At 45.6% G+C, this 26,750-nt stretch overlaps 3 long non-coding RNA genes across 3 annotated transcripts in view; 2 read left to right on the forward strand and 1 right to left on the reverse strand.

Annotated features, from left to right (window-relative positions):
• Window positions 1-2,307: 2,307 nt before the first annotated feature.
• The window catches only part of LOC137481448 (uncharacterized), an 89,438-nt gene continuing 64,995 nt past the window's right edge, over window positions 2,308-26,750 (forward strand). Inside the window, exon 1 of the long non-coding RNA XR_011003499.1 lies at window positions 2,308-2,717. This is a non-coding gene — a long non-coding RNA (uncharacterized lncRNA). The remainder of the gene's footprint in view (window positions 2,718-26,750) is intronic.
• Window positions 14,452-18,586, reverse strand: LOC137481419 (uncharacterized). The gene is made up of 3 exons (XR_011003489.1): window positions 18,330-18,586; window positions 17,026-17,169; window positions 14,452-15,542 (listed from the first exon to the last, which is right to left on the reverse strand). It is a non-coding gene; the product is annotated as an uncharacterized lncRNA (long non-coding RNA).
• On the forward strand, window positions 17,910-21,416 carry LOC137481420 (uncharacterized). The gene is made up of 3 exons (XR_011003490.1): window positions 17,910-18,165; window positions 18,582-18,735; window positions 21,270-21,416. It is a non-coding gene; the product is annotated as an uncharacterized lncRNA (long non-coding RNA).

The following is a 26,750-nucleotide window of genomic DNA, read 5'->3' on the forward strand; positions in this document are numbered from 1 at the left end:
GTTTATTTCTTTTGATGCTGAGGTGGAGATTTGTGTCCTCCTGGCATCCTCTTGGAGCAGCACCATTCCCTCCAGTCCCTCTCCAGCTCGGCTGGGTTTGCTCAGCCTTTCCAAGGGATGGATTTTGATGCTCTCCCTCCTGGCAGGTGCCATCCACGCCTACAGAAATGAGCCTGATCCCACCAAAACCTGTCCAAGCCTCATTTTGGGGTCTGAAGACGGTGATTTTTTATTCCCAGATGGAAATTGAGGCTTTCAGGCGGGTTGGAAGGGGCGGCTGCTCTGGGAAACAACAAGCTTTTTGAAGAATAAGGTGAAAGGACCTTTTCTGTGGCTGAAATTCTTGACGCTAATTTTAACAACTCTTCCACAACCCCTTGAAAATTGCCACTGTGAAAAAATAAACAGGGCCCATATTGAGCCACTGAACCGGCACCCAGGCTTTGCTGGGCCACCACTGGGAGTGCCTAACAATATCCAGCCTTATTCCTGCCTGCAGAAACCATGGGAGAGAGAAGGAGAAAGGGAGAAAGAAAGGCAGAGAGGGCTACTCCAGCCTAATTGGCCCGTGGTTGGATGGGGCTGCTGGCTTTGGGCTGGTTTTAAGTTACATGTGAGCAAGTGAAATGGAATATAAATAATAGCAGGGGGAGAGCTCCAGTGGAAAAGCCAGCCAGTGTCTGCTTGTCTGGCTGCTCTGGTATCCATCAAGTCCTGCTGTGGTTTGTGTCACTCAGGGCAGGGAGGTGCCCTCGGAGAGAGCCCACCAGTGCTCCAGGGATCCTCTGGGGAGGGATCTGCCACCCCCAGGTTGGGAAAAGCCCCAAACAAGGGAGTCCCTTGATTTAGAAACTCTCAGCCAGCTGCTCTAGTGAGCTCTGGATCCTGCCCTGGCAGAGCCCAGCACTGCCATCAGTCCCCAGGGTGAAACGCCGATGGATGCAGTTTAGGATTTGTGTAGGGAAAGCGTGGATTTGCTTCCAACATTACTTTCAGAAAGGCTGCAACAGACCCAGCAAAGAGACCTGCACATCCTCTGCTTTTCCCAGAGATCCTCAAGCACAGAGCACTTTCAAATCTGAATATCAAGCCCTGCTACACCTGCTGTAGGTACAGGCAGCACCTCAGCTGGCAGGGATTTCTGTAGTCCCACAGACCAGCTCCCTTTAATAAACAGTTCTTTCCTATCATTTCAGCCCATGTCTTTTGTTTTGTCACCAATGGTTCCGTTTTCTGTTTTCTGTTTCCATTTTTGTTCAGTAATTTCAAATTTCAACTACATATCTGGAAATTAACAATTTTATCATTCCTCCTACAAACACAAATATGCCCCTTGGAGGGATGAGTCCCCTACATTTCATACATAACCACAGTTCCATCTCCTATTTCTTCCTTGGCCTTATTTGCAAGGGTTTTTCCCCTGTAATCTTTGTTTGGTTTGTTGGTTGGTTTTGTTTTTTTTTTTTCCTCTCTGATACATTTCCTCTTCATTCCTCCATCACTTCCTGTCTGTATTCTCCCTTCTATCTTTCTCATTATCTCTGCTGACAGGAGATTTCCCACCATCTCTGACAAGTCACACTTTCCAGCCTGGTGGATAAATGGAGCTGGGCTGGTTGGTTCTGTGTTGTTGCACAGAAGTGATGCTAAAATCCCTTTATTTATTAACTTCTATATATTTATAACTGGGATTCCTGAAAAAAATCTGCTTTATTGGTCATTGCCATGGGTGAATCAAGTTCTCCTGTTCCAGGACTTTCTAAGGCTGCAAGAGAATCAGGAATAAAGAAAACTCAGGAGTGATTTTCTTGGCAAATCTGAAGCATAAATATGAACCCAGCAAAAGATTTGGAGACGAAACACCCCAAACACCCCTGGGCAACTCTTTGAGCAATCCCAGTTTTTCCTCATATATTTGTTCCCCACCTACCTGTTCCTCTCCATTTTGTTTTCTGACTTGAGTGCTGGGAGAACATTAAACCCCACTCTGAATAAAATCCTAAAGGGCAAATCAAAGGAAAAAAAGCTTTAGCACAGAGCATGAGTGCAAACACAATTTGTTTTAAGGTCATACTACCAGGGAATGTGCTTTTTTTGTTAGAAACACCCCCATCATGCCACAATGGCCACGGCACCAGGAGGAGACAAAAGGAGATCTTTATGGGATTGCTGAGACAATAGTTATTTGTCATAAATAGAATCTGAGCCTGGCTGGTCCCGAGCCAAACACTGGAAGTTTGTCCTGGCAGTCGCGGTGTTACATCACAAACAGGATTGTGTCATGTTGGAAGCGGCCAGCCTGGAAGTCTGAGACAGCATCTTGGAGCCCTGGGAAGCAGGGGACAACTGTCCCCGTCCCCAGCAATGACCCAGAGCACTGGCAGTGCCAAGAGGTGGTGCCAGGCTGCAGGTGATGGCTGGAAAAGAGAGGGAAGCAGAGAGCAAGTGGAATCCTGGAAAAGCACAGCTCCAAGCATGATTGCACTGCCAGAATTAACTGGGAAGGCGTTGGAGCTCCTGATGTGAGATATGTGATCTCCAGGGGGAGAAATCGCCGAGGTTCAGCAGGGAAAGAGGAGCAATTGCTGTGGTGTGACAGGTGAATAGGACAGGGGGGTAAGGCACCAGTGCCCAGAGCAGCTGTGGCTGCCCCTGGATCCCTGGCAGTGCCCAAGGCCAGGCTGGACAGGGCTTGGAGCAGCCTGGGATGGTGGGAGGTTTCTCTGCCCATGGCAGGGGGTGGAACTGGATCATCTTTAAGATCCCTTCCCAACCAGACCGTCCTGTGATTCCATGAAATTGCACATTTTTGCTCTTTTTTCCCATTTCATTCACTGCTGCCCTTTGATCATGCAAAGTTCTCCTTGCTGGATGATGCTCCATGTCTTGACCTTGAGTCCAGCAAAGCAGCTGAGGAAACCTCAACCTGACTTCAAACTTTGCCCTTTTTTTATAACACAAAATCACAAAATCCTTAAGGCTGTAAAAGCCCTCTTAAATCATCAAGTCCAACTCTTAACCCAGCACTGCAAGGCCACCACTCACCCATGTCCCCAAGTGCCACATCCATGTGGCTTTTAAATCCCTCCACCACTGCCCTGGGAAGCTCTGCCAAGATGTGAGTTCTTATTGTCAGCCAAAATGTTCTAGGAACCCCTGTGGATCAGCCCAGGAAAAGAGAGGGATCAGTGCTGGAAATGCCCACAGGATAGTCTGGTTCAGGGAAAAACCCAAATGACCACACAGGTCAGTGTTTCCACATGTCGGCACATTTCTCTGCATGAGCAGGTATGAGCTGAGAGCACACCCCAGTGCACCTAAACCTCACATCTAAAAAGCCCAGGCTACAAAAAAAGATAAAAGGAAAAGAGGGGGAAAAAATAAAAAGAAATATTTTGGCAACTGGAAGGAATTATTCTCTCTTCCATAGCCTGGGCTCTATCCATAAATCATCCATAATTTTTTAGATGTCTAGGGCAATGTTACCATTTGATGAAATAAAATACCAAACCTCTGTGATATAATCTTTTATCTGAAGAGTCCTGCACACTTGGTCATGTTCCTGAGCCACATTTGTTCTGCAGATATTTAGACCAAACCTGACATTTTATAGACTTCCTCCTGCTCGTGCATGTGTCGGAGACAGTTGTTTGGATTAGCACGATCAAAAAATTTAACACAGCCTTTCAAGATCCCATTTTCATCTGGATTTGCACAACACAGAAGAAAGCAGGATGCCAAAAATATGTTTTTTAGAAAACACATCCACTTTGTTGTGACTGTTTGTAGCTGGTGAAATCCTGGGATGCCCTGATTACCATGACCTGTGTGTTTTCATACAAGGCTGAGATAGAAAAGCTCTGTATACAAATGAAAACCGTTAACTTTCATACCACATGTGTTGTACTTATGCCAGTGGGAAATGACAGAGAATGTACAAGGTCATGGTTTACTAAAAATATAAAAGTTTAACATGTGGTGTTAATAGAACACACAACAGGGGTCACTGGTACAATGGAAAATAATTCATTTCCAATGTCAGGCCAAGTAATTCACTAGGAAAGAACATTTGAAAATGTGTTACTTATATCTTTCTCTTTCTGTTCTTTAGGACGCGCTTCAGGAGGGAAAAAAAAAAAAGGCAAAATTGCTGCTAATACCAATGCATAAATAATAACCATGATTCAGATTTCAAGTGTGTCAGAATAAACCAGGCCCATCAGCCCTAAAGGAGCTGGCAAACTTCCACCAGGGTGTGCAGCATCGTTGGACCCTCTTCTCCCTCCCTCATGTTTGACTGGAATGAGCACTAAACCCCACCAGGATGGTTTTAATCCTTGCTCAATATCTCTGCAGATACTGGGGGGGCCTCAGCCCCAAACCAGGTGCCACAAAATCCCTCCCCAGACTCTGCCTAATCCAGTAAAATGTCAAGCACAGGAACGGCTTCCCAGGGATGTGGTGGAGTCACCATCCCTGGAAGTGTCGAAGAAACCACTGGATGTGGCTCTGGATGTGCTCTGGTCCAGCTGATAAAGTGGTGATTGCTCAAAGGCTGGACTTGATGATCTCAGAGCTCTTTTGCAACCTCAGTGGTCTCAAAATTCCATCAGCCCATCAGGAGTGTGTGTGCCCAGAATTATGTGCCACAAGTGCAGGGATTTGTCTGCATGAACCCAGCACTGAAACCCCAGCAGAAATCTCAAAGCTGGTGTCACCCTCCACATCTCAGCTCATCTGGTGACAGAACAAGAGCACACAGTCTCAAGCTATGTCAAGGAAGGTACAGGTTGGATCTTAGGATAAAATTTTTCACTGAAAGAATAATAAAGTACTGGAGTTGTCTTCCCAGGGAGGTGGTCGAATCACCATCTCTGGATGTGTTTAAAAAAAGACTGGACATGGCACTTGGTGCTACAGTCTAGTTGAGGTGTTAAGGCATGGTTTGGACTTGATGATCTTAGAGGTCTCTTCCAACCTCATTATTCTGTGATTCTGTGATTCTGTGGTGGTCCTGCCCAAAACAACGAGCCAGGCTGAGCCTTGCACAAGCCGGAGCCACGGGTCACAGTTGCAGTGTCCCCTCTTTTCCCCCGTGACACGCAGACAGAACAGAACCCCGCTCTGGCAGGGGCTGCCACCCATTGTCCCACACCTCCTGGCACTACCAGCACCACTCAAGGTCCCTCCTGCCCCATCACCTGCACAAACTCAGCACTCCACACTTCACAGGCATCTCCATTATTTGGAGGAGCAAATAATTAGCACTAAAGGTGACAGAGTTGCTGGCTCCAAGCCATAGATAAATCTGTGCAGTGAAGCCGTGCTGGGCACCACAGCTGGTGCTGCTGACACGATGCTGCCTGCAAGGAATGCGTCTCTGGAGTCACCCAGCTATTGCATTAATGCTCACAGAGCTGATGCAAGCCCACAGCTGGCCAGGAACATCCCAAAAACACCTGTCCTCAGCTCCAGCAGTGCCCTCACCTGCCTGTGCCAGCGTGCCATACGCTGCTCTGTCAGCAGCTTTTGTCTGAAGACAGCAGCAGGTGAAACTGCTTTTCTTTCCTTCCCTGCCTTGCTGAAAGTGCTTTGATTTCTGGCTTGGCTCAGTGAATTTCTGTCCCTGTCTGGACAGGCAAACTGATGGAAAACATGTTGGAACTGGCTGTCCTTCACTGTCACTGCCACCTCCAGTGCTCACTCCACAGAGCTGCCTGGCACCAATGCTGCCAGAGATGTTTTACGCTTTTCAAGCAAAAAATGGTCATGGTCAAGCTAGAAAAGCTGTTGAAACCACAGAGACCTATATGTGGTGCTTCTTTGTAGGGCTCAGCTCAAGCCATGGCCAAATTTTTTAGGTCAAATCTTGAAGCTGTTTGTCTTCCCCTGGGAGTCCCAGGAAGAATTGTGAGCTAGGCTGCAGCCTGATTTGTGCCCATCCACATCACCCCCAGTGTCACTGAAGTTTATGGGATTCTTCCAGTCTGACTCAGTCAAAGGATCATTAAAATAATACAGTGAGAAACAGTCTAAAACCCACGGCGGAGCAATTAAACCGAGCAGACAGACGGAAAGATGGATCAGAGGGAAATGTGTGCTGGGCACTGAAAAATACAGCGTGGGGGCTGTGCGTGGCTATTCCCAAAAACAACTTTATGACTGCAAAACAGTCATAAAATTTCTTTAAAAATTCTTTAAAAATTCTCTTATTTCCTGCATCCCTTTGGATGCACTAAACCAGCAGCACTGATGGCATTGGGTAAGGATATTCCTTTGTCCCCCCAAAGCTTTGAGGGGCAAATGCCAGGGTGGAATTAATCTTTCTTACCCAAACGTGCGTTCAACACATCCTGCTTGCTGCGATTAACAACCTGACATAAAAAAGTTACAGGGCATAGAACACTCATAATAAATTCCTAAGAGATGATATTAGCTGGCTGTTGGAGAGGCAGCCGTGTTACGACACACCGAGCTCGCTCTGAAGGATGATATTTAGGGAGATTTCATTGCAACTCTGTGAATTATATGGTATCATGTGATTTTTTTGGTAATTAATCCTCTTGTTTTCTCACACTGCCCAAGAATTTGAAGTGAATTTTTTAAAGATAATATGTGTGATACGTAACAGGATTTTCTCTGGGGTTAAAGATCGTGGGGAAACCTGCTGAAGTGAGGGGAGTCGGTCGTCCCACTGATGGAAACATCATCATCTACATCTGCAGAAACGCTGAAGAAAAATAAAAGTAAATAATTGCAGCACTTGGAAAAGTGAAATAGTTCATTTCGCAAGCTTCTCACCTGGTCCTGAGCTGCCCTGAGTTAGGTGAAACCCTTTGCTTGGCAGCACAACCAGCCTTGCTTGCAGTGCCCCACAGGTGAGTGTGGATCAGAGAGTGGCTGATAGTAATATCTTAATATTATAATATTTAATGTTTTAATATTTTAACCCTTTGTATGACCATCTGCAGCCTGCTAAACCCACCCAAGTGTCCCTCAAAACACATTCCAAAGGGACAAGATCCCTTCTTTTTTATCTCTGTGCACACTTACAGTGGTTTCTCATCTCCCAAGGAAAAGCAAATCATCTTGTTTTCCTTAGGGTCCGTTGACGATGCTTCAGATCATGAAGAAAGGAACCAGTTTATTTTAAAATAAAGCATTAAGCAATTTTTGCAGATATGCTCATGTGTGTGCTCAGACAGACAGATACCCTGGCAACTATCATGGGGACATTTTTAGAAAATTTCTTAATTCTCTGGCCCAGGGTTTTGTTATGACATGTAGCTAAGAGAAGGGAGAGATGTGGTTTCTCTGTCCCCTGCCAAACCCTCTGATTTTCACTGTTTGCTTTGATAATTTAAAAAAGTAGCAACAATTACAAGTAGTTACCATAGGATCAAATACAACTGATGGTTGTAGCCTCTGCTGGCACAGGCTCTGGGTCACGAATATGTGTGGGGATGTGGGGAGGGAGAGGAGGGAAGGAGAGGATGCACAGGACACTGAACCGACAGAGCTTCCTTTTGCAATTCTCCCTCTCTTGTCACTAATCAGAGCTACATCAATTATTTCATATATGTCATCTCAACAATTTGGGCTATGTCCCTTCCACACCATATCCATCAGGATGTCCCTGTAAATCAGGGAATATGAGCAATATGAAACATGTCCAAAAAAAAAAAAAATCCAAAAGCTGACCAGTCAGGTATCAGTATTTTAGGAAGATTTCCTGTTGATAAAACAATTTCCATACAGCTGCAGGCAGATATATTTCAGAGTAAATCACTTTTAACATCCACCTGAGGAGAAGACTAAGGTGAGATCCCCATGGGAAGGAGGATTTGCAGGGCTGGGATTCAGGGTCAACTGGAAACTTTTAACAGAGAGCCATAAAACACCCAGGAAGAGCTGAGCTCCCAGACTGTTTGGTGAAATTTGGACTTAATGATCTTGGAGATATTTTCCAACCTTAATAATTTTATAATTCCATGACACCTGAGCCAGCAAGGCAGCCCAGGACAAGGACATTTAGGTGGCACTGAGGACTCAGCACCCAGGGCTGCCACAATGCCTCTTTGCCCATGGAAAGTCCTTAAAATGCAGCAGGGTCAAACTGAGACCCTCAGTGTGAGCACAGAGTCAGCATCATTTAGGTTGGAAAAGAACTCTAAGATCACCAAGCCCAACCATTGATTGTTGGATTAAGGTTTGTTGTTTTTTTTTTTTTTTTTTATTTAGAGACAGAATAATTGAGAGGTTTTTTAATAAACTTTTATTTTATATTTAGTTTTATGTGAAGAGTGAGATAATATAGATGTTGTAATTTGTTATTATAATTAGAAGTTAATTATTTTTTAAATTATAATATACTATAAGTGGTTTTTATTTTGGTTTATTAGCTTTTGTTATATTATGTTCTAAATGTTTTAAAGTTAATTATTTTAAATTATTTTTTGTGGATCTTACTATAATGTATTTTTATAGATTTTTAATGAAATATTTAGTTTTATTTGTAAGGGTACTTTTTTTTACTTTTTTACTTTTACTTTTTTTAACTTTTTTGTCAACTGATTGCCATGTCCAGTCCCTGACAACATTTAATTGGGATCAAGACCATAATCAAGCCTGAAAAGAGGCTTTTTTGCTTCTTACACAGACTTACATCCACCCAATATCCCCTAAAAAAGCTGTATTTAGGCAGGACAAATCTGCAGAGGAAAAGAGTGGCACGAACTCAGCAACATCCCTCAGAAATAAACCATGCCCAGGCCTAAATGTGGCAAAAATTGGTGAAGTAAACGACATCAAATTAACGAATTGCACGTGATCAGGAAAAAGAGGGTGTAAAACCCAGCTGGAAGCCAGCACTGGTTCAAGCCCAGGTTGCTTTCCCACAGGAGTGTTGCCTACTTGGTCAGGCAGGTCTGGCTGATCTATATTTAACTAGCCCAGAAAGCAAGGCAGATAGCCAGGTTAGGCTGGTGCTCGGGGTGCTGTGCCTGTGTCAGGCAGGGCATCCTGCTTACACAATTCAACGCTTTCCTGTTGGAGTAATTAGGAGAAACACGCTGAGATTTATAGAGCCCTAATCGTGGCAGACATTCTCAGCTCCCTATCTGAGGGACTCAGCCTGTGCTTCTTGCCAGGTTCCCATTTCCACCACATTTTTGCAGCTGCAAAATTCAATTAAGAAAGGAGACGAAGGCGAAGGCTTCTCTCTGGCTGCTGGCATTTTGATTCCTTCACTTCCACGGACTTTGTTTATGTGTTACTCCACTTTAAACAAACTCTCTCTTTGCCTTTTCCTTGACAAGACCTGTCTAGATGGAAACAGAGATCAAGGCAGCCCTTGAACCTCTCTGGAAAAGGATGGAGCAACCCCAACCACTTTTATCCCATTAGTACATGTGAAAAAGCCCCAAACTGGCCTTGACACAGATGGAGTTGGGCAAAGCAGAGATCTGGCTGCCTGTAGCCAACGTGGCAGCAGCACAAAAGCCTTGGGAGATGTGAAGATTTTGGGCTCTGACTCACACACGGAGCAGATTAAACTCAGGCTTCCCACAGCTTCCTGCCCTGCCCCGGTTTAAAGTCTCCCTCCTCCACAGCAGGGACACTTCAGCCACGGGCACAAACCCAGCCCTTCAGCAGAGGCATTTCCAAGGCACCTGCCCCTCAAGGATTTCTGTTTCTTGCCCCATTTTTACTTGGGGGAAAATTGAGGTGCGGAGATGCTTTGTTCAAAATTTTTAGGACTGGCTGTTCAAAGCTGTGTTTCTACACCAGCATAAAGACATCTACTAAAAACCTGCATGGACATGTAGGCAACTCATGGAAGTGTCTAAGAGTCAGAAATCAGGTTTTAAGGACTGTTTTTTCAGTCCCTTTCCTCCCATGAGTCACCCCTCATGCTAAAATAGAGAGGACATCATCCAATATCTGAGTGTCAATGGGAATAAATCATTATTAGTAGGGTAGAAGAGTTTCCTGTCCGTTTTCCCAGCCCAGGTGAACAGGAGCTGATGAGAAATTCAGGTACAACCTCACTCCCTCTCATCAGGTGGATCTAGGACCATGATCAGCAATCACATCTAGATTTAGTTTTCACAGCGGAACGTCTCTTGGGCTGTCAATCACATCCTCACTTTGCAACCACAAGCAGCCGTGTGAGTTAAAATCCATGGTGGTCAGCATTAATACAGCACCGCAATCCCATGGGAGCCCCGGGATGGCAGGGACAGGGTGTAAACTCAACCCTCAGGAGGATTTTCCCTTTGCAGGTTGCTTTCAAAAATCCCTGGTGCAGTGGTGTTTCCTTCAGGGGATTTGCCTCCTTATCAGCATTTAGCATCTGCCAAGGTATTGAAATGTGATTTAATTTCTCATCTGTGTGAGCTGGACAGTTATGTTCTGCTTCAGTGCTGAAAAGTTCAGAATAAGCCAAGAGGTTCCTGGAACACAACAGTTAATGAGGAAAAGTTGTCTTGGCAGGAGAAATGGTCTCATAGGCTGGTTCGAATATATTAAAGGTGAAATGTTTTGCAGAGGGGAGGATGCTCTTTCCAGCCCGGGCTTTTGAGGTTGAGTTTCCTGATTTGCATTCTTTTGAAAGCACAGATAAAAGCTTGGAGCCATTTCTGCTTCCTTTGCTGTTTGGAAAAGTCCAGGGGCTAGCATGGAGATGCTGAGGGATGTACTTGGCACGCACAAAACAACAAAAAAAAACCAATCTGAGGGGAAAGAAAAACCAAAACAGGAAGAAATTAAGAGAGTTTGGGTATGTGCTAACAGGAGTTATTGCTCCTCTGGTTTGAAAGCTGGTGACTTCACCACAGTGAACAAGTTCTCATGCCCTGCAGCTCTCTAATGGCATCAGCTGCAATGTTTCACCAGGGAAACATGGAGTTATTCTCCTCAGTTCGATGAATATCAGAGGGACAAGGCATCCTGTGAGCTCCTTCCCATCTTGGATAACTCTGGACAGCCTCCCTTGCTGCATTTCACCCTTTCACGTGCGTCTGGTGCAGCCGGAGCAGCCTTGGCAGGTGGGACATCTTGCTGGCTTTATAAAGCAGCTTTCCCAGTGGACCAGGAGGAAAAGTATCCCTTTAAACCATCACCACTCACCTTGCAGTGTGAGGGTCCCTGCTGCCCATTTTCACACATCCAGGGGGGAATATGAGAACTCATAATCAAGCTTTCAGCCTCCCTGTTTGGCTCCTGCTCTGGGAGCAGCCGCTGCTCCCGCCTGCCTTTGAAGTGGATCTGAGCTGCGGTGGCTCCGAGATGACACCGCAGTCACACCTCGGCTGCATTCTTATCTCTGTCAGTGGTCTTTGAATCGCTGACACGTTGGCAGCCCCACGGCCCTTCTGGTGAGCGCACTGTCCCCTGCCTGACCTTTGGGTTTCTGAAGAAGACACCTGAAACCCCAAATGGAAGGGATCAGAGGAAGGGGGAATCCCACCTCTTCTTCATCAGCTGCCAAAGAGCTGTCTCCCCTTCCAGAGGAAACAGCATCTGTCTTATCTCTTTATTTGTCTCCCTTTCCGAAACTTTTCTTTTAGACGTTGGACCTTTTGAGATTGCATCTTGTTTTTCCTTCTTTCCAATCCACTTTCCTGCAAATAAATACCATTGCAGAAGGGAGGGTGGGAGAGGGAAGGAGGTTGTGCTGCTGCTGTGCAGAATAAAGATGAAGTCCCAGAAAACGCCCGAGTGTTTGATAAGCTGCAAGAGCACAGGACACAAACCAAGCAGCACTGCTGAGGCAGAGAGCAGATTTCCCTTCTTGTGTCAGAGTTGCCTTCATTCCACTGTCAATCCCACCAAAAAGGAGCAATGGGAAAATACTTTTATATAAAGATTAAAATAAAATTCTAAAAGAAATCTCTGCTTGACTTTGGACAATGTTGTTGAACATCAAAGAGCTTCTGCCTCTCCCCATCTTCACCTGCACTCACTTCTCATTCTCATTCCTACCATGTAACACTGATAATAAATCTGAACTTTATGAGCTGATGAGTCATTTTTCAGTGTTCTCCAACATGAAAGGACCAACCCCAGAAATGGCATCAAGCCCAGGACCTCCTGCCAGGAAACTCCACTGCACTTATTCGGGGTGGCCAGAAATGAAAGTGTTGGGTTGAAGGTTTCTGTAGGGTTTGGGTGCTCAGGTGTCAGTGTTGGGCTGAAGGTTCCTGCAGAGTTTGGGTGCCCAGGTGCCAGTGTTGGGCTGATGGTACTTACAGGGTTTCAGGGCTCAGGTGCCAGGCCTGGATTTGCTGAGCAGAGATGGCAGAAGATCCCCTGAGCAGTACAGGGCACCATGGGGCCCCTAGACATGTCACAGTGTCCTGGGCAGCCCCGCTCCAACCCGTCACTCAGGACTTTCCTTTGCTTTCTTGCCCGGGCAGCAAAACAGAGCAGCTCTCATTTCTCCTCAGAGGACCAGCTCACTCTTGGAAACCTACTGCCAGCACCATTCCCTCCTCCAAGCTCCCTTTCCCTCCCTCCTGTGCTACAGATCCACAGCCACATTTGCATTTGTGCTTTTCAGCCATGTAACGAAGACCAGAAGGGCTGCTGTGATGGACAGAACTGGTCCAGCTCTTGCTGGATTTTGATGAAAGGCAATTTGATTTCCACAGCCAAGTTATTTAATGAGCCTCTAAAATTACAGCCACAAATTATGCACATACAAAACTATGCATTTGTGCACTGAAGAGGCAAGATTTCCAAAACAGGAAGCCGTTGGTCTGCATTAAAAGCAAACCCCTGCCTGCATAGCTGGTTCCCCATATCAATGTGTGCAATTATTCAGGCTGCCCAGCCAGCACAGTGCATTGAATGCACAATGGCCCTGTAGGTACCCAACTCCCCATTTTCACATTACAGATGCCTCCTGGTGTGTTTATACATCCATTTGCTCCAACTGGGCTGCACATTCCATGTCTGGAGCAAGGGAGGACACGGCTCCCACCACGCAAGGAGCTCGTGCACCATTTGCTGGTCTGGAGCAGGGGGGTAAATCTGCCTTAGCCCAACTGCCTCCTCCTTCCACCCTCCACCTGCACAAGAAAATATTTTGAGGTGTCTGAGATGCCCATAAATCTGCACACTTTGCACCCCAAGCACTGTGAGGGTGCTGAGGCCCTGGCACAGAGTACCCAGAGAAGCTGTGTCTACTCCTGGATCCCTGGAAGTGTCCAAGGCCAGGCTGGACGTGGCTTGGAGCAACCTGGGAGAGGAGAAGGTCTCTATTAAAAGGGACTTCCACTCAGGTCTGTTCTTTTACCATGAAGTATTTCAGCGGACTTGAAATATCCTCTTTGCAGTGGAGGATTTTCCACATTTATGACATAAATTCATTGAATAATAGCAATGTTCCTCAAAGAATGATGTTGGAAGAGCTGTCAGAAGGGGTCAATTACTAATTCCACACAGCTCAAGAAACTCTCTAGGAGCAGCAACTTAACAAATTGGATTTCTGTTCTCAAAGTGATTTTTGCTGCAGAGAAATTTGGTGCTCGAGTGACAGGCCCATGGATGACAGCCCCATGGATTTTGCAGAGTCCATTGGAAGCATGAGGAATACTGAGGAATTCAGAGCAGCACATATTATCCTCACACAGAGCTGTCTCAGTGCAGTTTCCAAAATCTCCAGAGTTCTGAGCCACCAGCTTTTTTTTTTAACCCTTGCAAACTCCTCTGTGGGCACCATGAGCAGATGAAAAATGATCTGCCCTTTTTTTTGTTTTGTTTTGTTTTGTTTTATTTTGTTTTCTGTTTCTTTTTTGGTTGGTTTGTTTTTTTTGTTTGTTTGTTTGTTTTTTTAAGCAAGTAAATTGTCTTTGTTGCCAATTCCTCTCAAAAAGAGCAGGGTATCAACTTTTGCTTTTAAGGACTCACACAGCCACCATCAGTGTGCAAAACCCAGCAGCATTTAAGTGATCTCAACACACAGTCAGCCAGGGCATGAATTTATTTTTATTTCCTTTTCAGACAAAATGCACGTCTTTGTTTTTCATCACGTATTCCCTAATCCAACCAAAGCTTCTATTTAAGCACAGTTTTTTATCTTGAATAAGTCCTTTGTACAACCTGGCCATTTATAGAACGTTATAGAACGAAAATCCCCCAGAATGCGGCAACAACCCCCAAAACTGGAGCTCCTGGGAGAGGCAAAGAGCTTCAAGAATAAGAAGAGTTTCCTGTGCAGCAGGAAATGCCACCACACACCTCCCTGGGCAGAGCAGGATTGGCCGAGTGACCCGAGGAGGAGGTGACAGCAGGGCTAGAAAGGCTGAGCGTGGCACTTCCTAAACTTAGCAACACATGAGATCCAGAGAGGGGCAGCCTCAGGGCAAAGCTCAGACTTTTCAACACAGCCATTCTCTCAGCAGTTAAAATCTGGGGCTGTGCGAGGCACTAGGAGCTTAGGCAGAGAAGGAGATGCTTTCCAAAAGGGAAAAAAATAAAAGGAGGAAAAGACTGCAAAGAGGTCAGGGCAGAGTATGGAAAGATTTCATCACCAGCAAAGAGATTTGAGATTTCTTCCTCTTCCAGCTTTTTTTTCTGGATACATGAGTATTTTGGGGGCACTCGTGCTGCACAACAGAGCACTGAAGTGTGCTGGTAAAGCTGGAAGGAGCTGCCCCATGAATCTTACACACTGCAGGAGCTGGAAGCAGGGCCTTACCCCACGAGGGGATTTGAGCCAGTGTGGGGGGAAAAATCTTTCCAAAGGGTCCGTGGTCAGCTCAGCTCCAGCTGTGAATCCAGGAGGGAGAACATGGAGCATCTTTGTGGAGATTTAAACACCCAGCTCAGGAACCAGCACTCGATTTCTGCCAAGCTGGACACAACCACCCACAGCTGAGCCTTGGAAAAGTGCAGCAGAGCATCTCCAAGAGAAATCTTTTCAGAAGCCCAAGCAAAGGAAGCAGCAGAGCTGTTTTCAGCAGTGCGGAGCTAATGGAAACCACCAAAGGATGCAGAAAAGTGGAAGGGACAAGTTTCCACCCTGCGTGCCAGTGTTGGCCCCGGGAACATGTAACATAATGTAAAAATAATATGCTATTAAATATAATGGACTGCTTGACCCAAATGAGTCAAAGGAAGCAAATCAAAATTAAATGTCTCTGTGGCACTAAATTAAAATGACTTTGCCATTATTAAAAAGAAGTGGGAAAGCCAAAATCCAGTATCTCACCTTTTGGGAAGTTGTAAATTTATTCCAAATTCCTGCATTTCATATATAATTTAGACAGCATTCCAATGCGGGTAGAAAATTGCTCCATCAAAAAATGTTGGCTGGCTGCACCCAACAATTGCTGATACAAGAACCAAAATGGAAATTGGGTCAGCATCTTGGTCAAAGCAAAAAACCCTGCACAAAAACGCACACATCCTACCCTCTTGTAATAAATTCAGCAATAATATCCTTTCAAATATTGCTTTCCTGCCAGCAGCAGTCCAGATTTAAAGCAGATTCCAAGGCTGTGCTTGAATCTTCTGGTCCCTCCATGTCTGTGCACCTGTGGGAGGGGAAAAGGGCACTCTGTGAGGTTTGGAAGAACGAGGTGTGTGCCATGTGGGGGGAAAAAAGGTAATTTAGGCACTATTAGTAAGTGCCAAATATTTGCCACTATGTAATAGGAGTGGGAGTAGGTTTTATTTTGAAAGATGTCTGAAGCCATACTGACTGTTTCTCTAAATGCAGAGCCCTCAGAGGTTCAAGTGCTTCAGGATGCATAAAATGTGGATTTTTCTCTGGTATATTTGCCGTTTATAAGGGGTGTTTATGTGCTGAGGATGAGAAGGGGAGAAGGTTTCACTTATTTCCAGAGACCTTGCCAGTTCCCAGCAACCTTCCACTTCTTTTAACACCAAGCTGGGAAACAATAATCTTCAACTGACAACAGCACAAAGCAGACGGGGCTTGAAATAAGCTGAGCCTAACAAGTGCAGAAAGCCCCAGCTTAGTGTTTAGTTCCCAGCCATGGAAGTGGGCTCTAAATCCATGTTTTCAGCTGTTTGGCAAAGACAATTATTAACACCTCTGTTGCAAATTGCATCTCCAGAGTGCTTGGCAAAGGGTTAGCTCTGAAAACAGCCAAAGGTGGTTTGTGCTGGAAATATTGAGGTCTTTGTTGAGCCAGATCAAGGCCATCACCTGCAGGTCACTAAAAGGTGCCATTCCTGGAAGTTCATGTAGGAAGAAAGGACACAATCCCTATACTTCTAGCAGGAAAAAAAAAAGAAATACTACATTTTCTCCTCTCCCAAGGATGTTTCCTGTCTATATTTGATGCCTGTGGTGATCACCACTCCAGTTTCTTTCTGCTTTGATTTCTAATCCTGATTTCACTGAACTTGGGTCAGCAGCTTCCCTTTTTCGTGTGCCCAAAAGGAAAAATTGTGGATGTATCTCTGAGCACGGCCTTGCCAAAGACAGTATTTTCCATGGCATCATCACACCTCCACCATCCAAACTTCCCCTCTGAGCATTTTTATATCAACCAGGACACAGCGATCCCAGTTCCTGCAGCCCCTGTGAGGAAACAGAACACGGCTCTGTCACATTTCACTCCTGTTGGGCCTTTTATTTTTTAACTCCCCAGCCAAGCAGGCAAAGTAGGGGGGGAAAAATTATGTGGGACTTCAGTACACACAAAAAACATCTGAAACCAACATTTTTGGAACGTGGCGACTGCCAATAAAGAAAGAGGTGATTGGAGATTTTCATATTTGCTCGCGTCTTTGAGGATGTTTTGGGCCTTTCATCCCGTTTTGAAGGCGTGTCACCTAATTAGGAGTCTTTCATCCCTCTATTCCCTAGTTAGAACACGCCAATCCCTTTTACAGCAATTGATTATGACTTGGAGGTTTCCACATTCCAGCCAGTTCAGAGAGCCAGGATATTTGTGACTACCTGAATAAACTCCTTTAATCCAAAAACAAACTCCACCTGAAAGCGGCCGTATGAAAAGGCCATTCATCCCGTGTTTTCCAACTTACTGCTTCATGGTTTCTTTGGATTTGACCCGACTTCCTGTACTAATGGTCTCTGAATGCATTCCCAATTGTGGCTTCTTGGTCTATAAGGTGCCCAGGGAAGAGGAAAAGGAGTCACACAGCAGCTGCTTACACAGAAAACTCTGCCTGCAAGGGCAAAAAAAAAGGAGCTGAAGTTAAAAAGAAACATAAAGTGTACAAATAGCCATCCCCTCCTGCTCAAATTTTTAAAACAAATATTCCCTTGATGTCGCTGCTTTAAAAAGGTCTTGGCTCCTCGCAGATGAAAAATACCTTTAAAATTACCACTGCAATTGTCATTCCCAAGTGTGGGAATCGACACTTTGCTGATTAAGGTAGGCCTGTGTTGAAGTAATCTGGGAACAGAAGTGCAAATGTGTCAATGATCTCATGGAGAGGGGAGAGACCCCAGAGGAGATCCCTGCTCCCGATAGCCAGAGGGACAGCATGGGAATGCTGGAGTCATGGACAGCAAGGAACCTCAGCTCTGCCAAGATCAGGCCAGCAGAAGGTTAAAAAGTTCACAAATACACATAATCACCTACTGCAAGGAATAGCTTTGGAGGCTGTGAGAGAGTTTAGAGGTTGCCTTACACATTTTCACTCTATTTATATATATTTTGAGTGTATTTTTCTTATACGTTTCCACTGCCAGAAATATGACTCTGGTCTATATGCTTTGTTCAAACTTGGTGTGATTACATCGTGTAATTTGGGGTCAAATTCTTCATCAGCTGCTGAAGCTGAATCCACCTAAACAAACCTTCTCAGCCTCATCAGTTCCTACAAAACTTAAATAAAACTTGTCAAGGGGGTTCATGGTTTTGGATATACCAGTTTGAAAGCTGCAGGTGGGCTTTGGTGGCTAAATTTTAACAAGCTGGGGCCTGAATTACAGAAATGTGTTCATCAAAGCAAAAATACAGATAATACAGATAAAGCATAGATACAGAAATCTTTTTTCATCAAAGCCCTCCAGCCCCACAGGTCAGATGGGAAATCCTTCCTATCACTGCAGCCCTGCTGTCCCCAAAAGCTCTTCCCAGGATTAAAACCCTGATGCTGAGGCTCAGCAAACCCCGATGATGATGACAGACTTGCACCCAAGAGCCCTTTTAAAAAGTCAGTTGGTGCTTTTTGTAAAACTTTCCCTTAAATATTGCACTTCCCGCCTCATAAAGTTTTACTGGGAGTGTGAAAACACCAGGCCCACAGATAGGCCCCTGTGTTAGAATTCCCATTATTTGGTGGTCTGGGGCGATTTATCTGCCTGTGAACACACGGACCCTGACTCCAGCATCCTGTGAAAGGCAGTATCTAATGAGGCAGAGGAAAGAGGTGACAGATTTTGGCTTCCTGCAGCCCATCCTCAGAGCTGGAAACTCCCAGTGTTGATGGGCCGGCTTGGCTGAGTGATAAGCCAGGATGGATTTGGGCACCAGGCCAAGACTGGTTCCTTCTTCAGGAGAAGATTCATGAATTTTGGGAGTGGGACAGACGTTCAGGACTGGTGTTACATCTGATTTTCCCCCTTGCAGTGGTGACATTCCCCTTGCTGGCTCTCTGTATCACTCACTTGGTTGCCCATCTGATTCTGGATTGCTCAGGATGTGCCAGAAGAGCATATTCCTTGGAAAACGGACATTCCAGCCTGGAGAATTTGGCAGTTCTCCTCCATATACAATATCCTTGGTAAAGGAGATTTTTTTGGAACCTACAGCTGACTCTGCTTGCTGGTAGTGGCTTTTTGCCTACAAAATAAACAGGCCCAGAATATGCCTCATTACAGTCACACAGTGGGGTTTATTTTTCTGTGACATTTCGGGAGGTGGTGCAGAAAATGAGCCTCTCTCCAGGGTGATTCATGCCATGGCCAAGGAGGTCTCTGTGGCTGACAGAAAACCAGTAAACCGTGTGACCTTCCCATTTCCCAGTAAGGATCCAGTGCCCGGCGCCAGCACGGGACAGCAGGGAAAGAGCGAGCAGGGAGGGAAGGCTCTTGGGTTTGGAAACATCTCTGGGTGAAATTTTAAGGCAGAAAAAAAAAAATTAAAAAAAAAAATTAAAAAAAAGGAAATTAAGGCAAAGTTTAAAAAGCACCAAAACAACTAAACCTCCTCAAACTGAAGCCAATCTTTGATTCCTTCTCTGAAATGACATCATTGCATACCCAGGGCAGCCACAAAGCATGACAGCTGTCCTGGGCCTGCCCTGGGAAGGATATATCACTTCCCTCTTGGAAATCCGGAAGGTATTGCCTGTAATCACAGCCTGCCCGGGCTGGGCAGGGGGGATGGCTTTTGCAATTCAATCCTTCTGCAGCTTTTCTGTTTTGTTCTTGGTCTTTCACCCAAAATTAGATGACTCCTGAGTCTGGGACCCTCTCCACAGTGGTTGTGCACATCCACAAGCATTCAGCAAGGAGGTCAGAGAGGGTTGGACCTGGTTGAAGAAGCCTGGCTCCTGCGGATGTGGCTGCTCTGAGGTGACAGCTGCAGTGTCCCCTGGTGCCATCTCTTGCTGGTGGCATTCACTGAATGTCTTCGTGCTTAACCTCATGTGTGCCAGGCTGTAACTGCCTCCTCTAGGGATAAACCAGGAGAGGAACACAGGGTGGTGGTGGTTCTGCAGGATTATGGATATTGGGACAGCCAGCAGCTCTTCATCACATGCAAGTAGATCCAGAGGGATTGTATTTCCAGGAATCATCTGGCCCTAGAATCATCCTGGGATGATTCATATCATATTGCCCAAGTGGGAAGGGATCTTAAGGATTATCTGGTTCTCACCCCCTGCCATGGCAGGGACACCTTCCACCATCCCAGGGTGCTCCAAGCCCTGTCCAACCTGGCCCTGGACATGTGCAGGGACCCAGGGGCAGCCACAGCTGCTCTGGGCACCTGTGCCAGGGCCTCCCCACCCTCACAGAGAAGGATTTCATCCTAATATCCAATCTAAGCCTAGTCTCTGCCAGTGTGAAGCATTCCCCCTGTCCAGTCACTCCAGCTCCTTGGAAAACATCCCTCTCTGTCTTTTTTGTAGGCTCTCTCCAGGTACAGGAAGGCTGCAATTACAGAATCACAGAATATTCTGAGTTGAAAGGGACCCACAAGGATCATGAAGTCCAGCTCCTAAGACAATATCCCATAATTAGGTTACCCTAAACCTTCTCTCGTCTTTGTCTTGATGTCAGAGCAGATCATCATAGAGAATGGAGGAGCTATAGCCCCAGGAACAGCACTTTGTTCTGGGATTTAACACAATGCATATGATGGACAACAGGAGTTATACAATCCATGACTGAAAGGAGGGAAAAGGAGATTAAGGTTCTCCAGAGACTTGGTTTTGGATGGTCAAACGTCCTGCAAGAGCATGCAGACATCTGCCTTTCAATAGACAAAGCTGGGTTAGGACTTTGCTCCCAAGGGAGAGAGATCAGGGCCCTGCCTCACTCCACAAGCTGCAGTCTGGCAAAAAGATGGACAAACTCCCTAGGAATCTGAAAGATGTATTATTAGGATATGTGTAGCTCATATTTCATTCTTCCAAAAGTCTAGCTCCATTAATGAAACCCATGTTTCATTGTTTCAGGGAATTTTAGGGCCAAAGGGACCATTAGATCATCTGCTGTGACCTGGGGAACACAGGCCAGAGAATTCCATCCACAGAGACAAATAATGTGTGTCTGATTAAGCTCACTTAGCACAATGTTTCGCCGAGACAATAGAAATGGATGCACTTTCTTAATCCATATTTTTAGGCAAGATCTCACAATTTACGTTTTCCCTTCGGGAATAGGAGCTCAGACTTTATTGTTCTGCGAAATGGAGATGCTGCCCATGCTGGTGGCCTGGCCAGGCTCCCACCCGGGGGAGGATGGGGAGAGGAAGCCACAGCCACATCACAGGGATGGGCACTACTGGAGGTCCTGCCAGTGGGGCTGGAGCCAAACCTGTGTCTGTTCCATGGGCAGGTGGGCTCTGCCCACAGCACACCTTGAATTGCAGAATCCAATCAGCAAAATCATCTCTCCTCCCAAAACCAGCTCAAAAGAGCAGTGTGTCGACCAAGCACAAGCTGAGAACTCTTCCGATGTTTGTCTTTTTTATTATTATTAATATTGTTGTTTTTAGCAGAAACACTGTGGAAGATACTCAGACGTTCTGGCCGTGAGCAGAGGGGGAAGCTTTGAAATAAAATATCTTTATTATGGCTGCATGTTTCAGCTGGCTCCAGATGAAGACTGCTGTGATGAGCACTGCACAAAGAATTGCTGGAAGACACCAGGAGCAAATGGCAGAGGAAGGCTGACTAGTGGTGAGAAACCCAAAATATCTTCAGAACCACTGGGAATTATTAAAGCTTTGAACGTGTTTCGTAGTGTCCCTCTGCTCTTTCATCAGCTGTGGAAGTGATTGGCATTTTTTCTCACTCAAAGTTTGGCAATAAGCTGTGTTCTGTATCCCACAAAAGAGAATCCCATGTGCTTGTTTCCTTTTCCCAAAGTACTGAGTGATAAACAGGAGCACAAGGAGATTTTCCCAAGGTCATACAGGAAGTTTAAGGATGGGGACCCGAATTTCTGAGTCCATCACTACAATCCATAGAGAACATGATAATAAAGGATATATAATAGGGGATATACAATGCACATTTCTTAGCCAAAGTGATTTTGAGCAGGGGGTAGTTAGGAAGTTAAGAGCTGCATTTGGCTGTGGAAATTTTCCAACTAATGCCAGTGCTCGTGCAGTTCTTTAAACTGTTTAAATGAGAGCACAAATGTTTATCACACTGCAATCACCACCACTTCGCATTTTTCTGCTGGAATCCATGCAAATGGTGATGATCCTGAAAGAGAAGGATTTTTCACCATCCTCTTTCACCAGGCTCTCCATTCCCAAACTGGTACAGCTCATTTGAACAGAGACTTTTTGGAATGCTGTTGCTCAAGATGTCCAGAGCACAGAGTAGAAAACACTGACTCCACTGTCTTTTCTCCTTTCTTTTTTAAGATTCCCTTTTTAGTTTTTTCTCATCTTGTGGTCCACATTACTCACAGACTGCAAATGATTCCCAAGAAAGCCACAATCAGTGGATTCTCCCTGTGTCTGTGCAAACGGGAGCTGCTATGATGTCACCATTTGCAACCCGTTTTTGTCCGGAGCCATGAAGCCCATTCCCACACACGACCACCCCTCAGGAGGCCTGGGTTGGAGAGGACCAGCAAAGCTCCCGTGGTCACTTCCCAGGGCTTGGGCAGCCAGTCCTGGTCAGTGAGTCAGGACATCCTTGACCACCCTGGGTGTGCCACGCCAGCAGGTCTAGAAGGGGATGGTGCTCTTAAAGCAACACGGGGCATTAAATAACAAGAGCAAAGGATGGATTAGGGCCAGGCAGTGGGGTGCCCCAGCAGCATCGTGGGGATCAGCACCTCTCATGGGGCTGAGCAGCTCAGCATGGCACACACAGGGTGACAGAAAAGGCTCCTCAGCTGTGGGCAAAGTGCCACTGCAGCCCAGGGTTATCTGGTTTCCAGCCCAAGTCGTGACCTCAGCTCCATTCCCTGCAGCCTTAACCCAGCACTGCTCATTTAGCAGCAGCATCCTGGCTGGCAGAGTCAGGAGCAAAATTCCTCCTCGTCCTGTGAGTTCTCCTCAATGGAGCTGTGAGTCACTCTCAGTGCTGGGAGATGGGTGGAGGAGGCAAGGAAAGGTGTCACCAGGAACAATCCTCGTTTGTGCTCCGTGCCCCTGGACACAGTGGCACTTTGTTCTCCCACTTTGTTCAGCCTGAACCAACACAGGCATCCCTCTTCTCCAGGCACCCCCTTTGCCAAACAGTAGGCAGAGGGAATTAGCCCTCAGCACCAGAAGCACCAGGCAAGGTGGCAGGTTTGAGCCTTTCATAATCACATTGGAAGGAGGAATTAATTTGGAGTTATCACAAAAGGTGACAGAGTTGTCTTGCTTATGAACTGCTGCTGAGTCTGTGTGTACTGATCTGTCGAGGAGAAAAGAGCCAGAAGCCTTTATTGGCTTTGCTGTGCCTAGTGAAAGTGTCTGCCCTCTTCCACCAGATAAGTTCAGCCTTGTTTATTTTCATTTTAGCTGTTCGGAAAGCGCCGTTCTGTGCTGTCCCAGACAATATCCCTGTGCCTTTAAAAAGGAAAGGAAGTGTGGTCCTGGCAAACACAACCGGAGCAATGAAATATAAATCTTTGTAATTGTTGTGGAGACAGAAAGCAAAACAAACTGTACTTAAGTACATTGTAAGAAAATGTCAGAGATTTGAGGGAATGGTCATTAGCATACGAAATCATTTATCTCCCCTGAGTAAGTGACTTGGACGCAGACCAACCCATTTAATTTTCAGTATTTTTCCCTTTGGGATTTCTTGGAATGTCAGAACTACTATTTTTTTCCTCCAGGAAAGAAGATTGACTTCAAGGCTGATGTTCAGAGGCCACAGAAACAAGCTGAGCACGGTGTCAGCTCCCCCAGCCCCCTATGCACACGTGTGTGCACAAATGCCCTGCTCTGGGTGGGGATGTCCCTGTGGCCCAAGCTCTCCTGCAGCACCCCACCTATGGTGTTAGAGCCCATCCAACATCCATGGACTCTTCCTGGCATTGACATCCAGCTCCTGAAACATCATCCCCCGCTGCCCATGAGGGTGTGTTTAATTTGCTGAAGTGAAAATTGTGGTTTGCTGGAGGTCTGCAATCCCCACGGGCACTGCATGAAACCAGCTCAGGAACAGCGGGATTGTTTCAGAGTCACCTCAAACCACCTCTGGTCCAGCTGGTGCCCTCCCTGCTGGAAGACTGGCCTGGAAAACACTGTCACAGACAGCCACAACTCTGACTGCCATCATGCCAACATCTCCTTTCCTTCTTTCTTCAACATCTAAATCCTGGAGGGAGAAAACTACTGGGAAAAATGTGACAGGAAGGATCTCCATGCACCTGGTGATGGATGAGGAGTCCCAGTACCCTCCAGTCCCCCCAGAATGGTTCCTGTCCCAGGAGACCCCGGGGACAGGGATGGGTTGAGGCCGAAGGGGAGCCCCTCTTGGTTACACAGCTGCCAAGCTGAAGTGCATGAAGTCATTTGAGACACTTATGGAAACATTTGGGCACCCTGAACTTCTCCCTGCTGGGTTCTTGTCCCAGATGGGAAGAAAATGAGGTTCAGATCTTCTGGGATTAATATAATCAGAGAAGCTGAGAGGGAAAGCTCGTGAGTCGTTTTGCTCCGCTCTTTGATGAGGGGGGTGTCTCCAAGGTTAATGAACTGCATCCCAGTAGGCAAAATGATCCCACCCATGTTTCAGAGCAGAGCAGCCTTGGAGGAACCATGGAAAAGGTTTATTCTTTTAATTATAGAACAGGAAAATTGTGTTTCACCTCGCTAGCAAGGCTGTTGCAAGCAAGAAAGTACTGAACAGTACCAAATGCAAATGCAAATATCTGGCCTTTTTTTTTTTTTCTTTTAATAAGGTGGTCAAAAGGTCTAAGGGGAAGCAGGGATTTTGGAAGTATGCATAAAGTCAACAGTGCAGTTAGCAATGGGATAGTAAGATTTCACAGCTCTGCTTTGATCAGGATTTCAGCAAAGTGAAGCCATAGCACAGAATGTCCTCTGAACTGAAACCAAGGCAGGCTTTGTCTTTTATCTCAAATATCAGCTCAGAAAATGAGAATGATATGAAAATGCTGAACTCATTACATTTTACTCGCGGTTTCACAAAGTGCTCCAGCGAGGGATATGGGTTCTTAGTGGAGGTAAAACGTTCTGGGACACCCTCAGTGCTTTGCAGGGTCCTGTGGGAGCTGAAGTCATTGTGTCCCCAAAATGTTTCACCATTTGAAGCTGCTGTCCCTTATTAATTGTCCTCGAGTTTTGGAGTGGTGGTTTCACTTTCTTTTCAGAAGACAGAGATTTAACCACTACGTTCAGTAGGAGGGGAATGATTTATTTTGCTTTTTAGCCTAATTACTTATTTTCTCCTTCCTCACAATTTTGTAGTCCTTTCTCATATTTTGCTTTGGTGCCAAAGCCCTTACGATGTTTGTCTGAACTCACAGAAAAGAAAAGAAAAGAAAAGAAAAGAAAAGAAAAGAAAAGAAAAGAAAAGAAAAGAAAAGAAAAGAAAAGAAAAGAAAAGAAAAGAAAAGAAAAGAAAAGAAAAGAAAAAAAAAAAGAAAAATGCCCATCCATAATTTGAAGCAGATGCAGCTCAAACACCCAGAGCTTGGATTGTACCTGGAGGTTGTGTTCGGGAGGTCTCTTCAGAAAATAATTACAGATGGATTTGGTGGTATCTGTGACTTTGTCAACTTCACTGGATTTGGATCAGGCCTGTAGTTGTATAATAAACATCTATTTTAATACTGAACACCAGAATTATGTCCACCACCTGCATTTCCATGGCTAAGTGGAGATAGCCTGAGGTGAAAGAACCTAAGGAAGCAAAACAAACATGACAATAAGAATTTCACAAATAATTTCCTACCTATTGTTGTTTTTCTAAAGTATTTTCTTCCTCTAAAAAGAATTATTAATAAAGAGGTAATTAAAGCTCAGGAATGTTCTTTGATTTCCCCTTATTCTTCTCAACAGACAACAAAAACTCCTGCCAGGCATCTCCTTATCCAAATACCTGCAGAGCCACAAGTGGCAGAGAGGGAAGGGACAACCCCCAACCTGCATTACTGTGCTGGTCCCGATCCAAACCACTTGGATTTAATGGGAGATCAGACAGAGCTGGAGGTCAGGACCTATTTGTGGAGTTATCCCATGTCTGTTGCTCTTAGCAAAACCACAAGACCTCACCCAGGATACTTCTGATTCATGAGGGTAACAGAGCAAAGCAAAAAGTTGTTTGAAATTCTGGGATTTTTAAAGAAAGCAGAATCCTCTAAATCTCTTCTGAACTTCACACTCACCACCTCGGGTGGGGCTTGTTCCTGTCTTGGTTTGAACAGACAGGTATCTGCTAAGGAAGGCAGGAGCCACCCTTGAAAATGGAAAATGCAAACCCCCTCCCTCTGAATTGTTATAATTTTGAAATTAAGAGGCTCTCAGGCAAAGATATGGGAATAGGAATAACAGTTCTTTAATAGGAAAATTTAAAAATACAAATGCAATAGTACAAAAAAAGTAAACAAAATGCTGCCAGAGTCAGAGCAGGCCCTGGCAGCCTGTGGGTCAGGGTGGTGGCAGCAGTCCCATCCCATGGTGGCTCAGCCCTCCTGCAGTGCCAGCTGTGCTTCTGCTGGAGCAGGGATCCTGCACAAGGGTGGAGTTTTCCTCTGAAGCTCCAGGGCTGGTGGAGATGGACCTGGGAATGCAATGGAGAAGAAAGCTGCTCCTCTGGGAATGCACTGGGCAAAGACTGCTGTGGTGTTGCAGGAGTCAGATTGTATCCAGGTAGGAATGCTTGGCTCCTCCCTTTGGGCGGAGCTTCTCCCCATGGGATGATGGAATTTTATCAGCCATGCAGGGACACTCACTGGTTCATTAACAGAAGATAATTAATAATTAATGGCTCATGAACAGAGGAGATCTCCTGGAGGGAAGATTGGCTGTGGAAGAGGTAAAGAAAACTGCCCAATGAACAGAGCTAACTGCCCCTCTAACAGATGGAAATAGAACACACACCCAGCTACACCTTTCAACCTGAGACAGTTCCAAAGTCAGCTGCAA

The sequence above is a fragment of the Anomalospiza imberbis genome, chromosome 12 (assembly GCF_031753505.1).
Source record: "Anomalospiza imberbis isolate Cuckoo-Finch-1a 21T00152 chromosome 12, ASM3175350v1, whole genome shotgun sequence".
NCBI lineage: Eukaryota > Metazoa > Chordata > Aves > Passeriformes > Viduidae > Anomalospiza > Anomalospiza imberbis.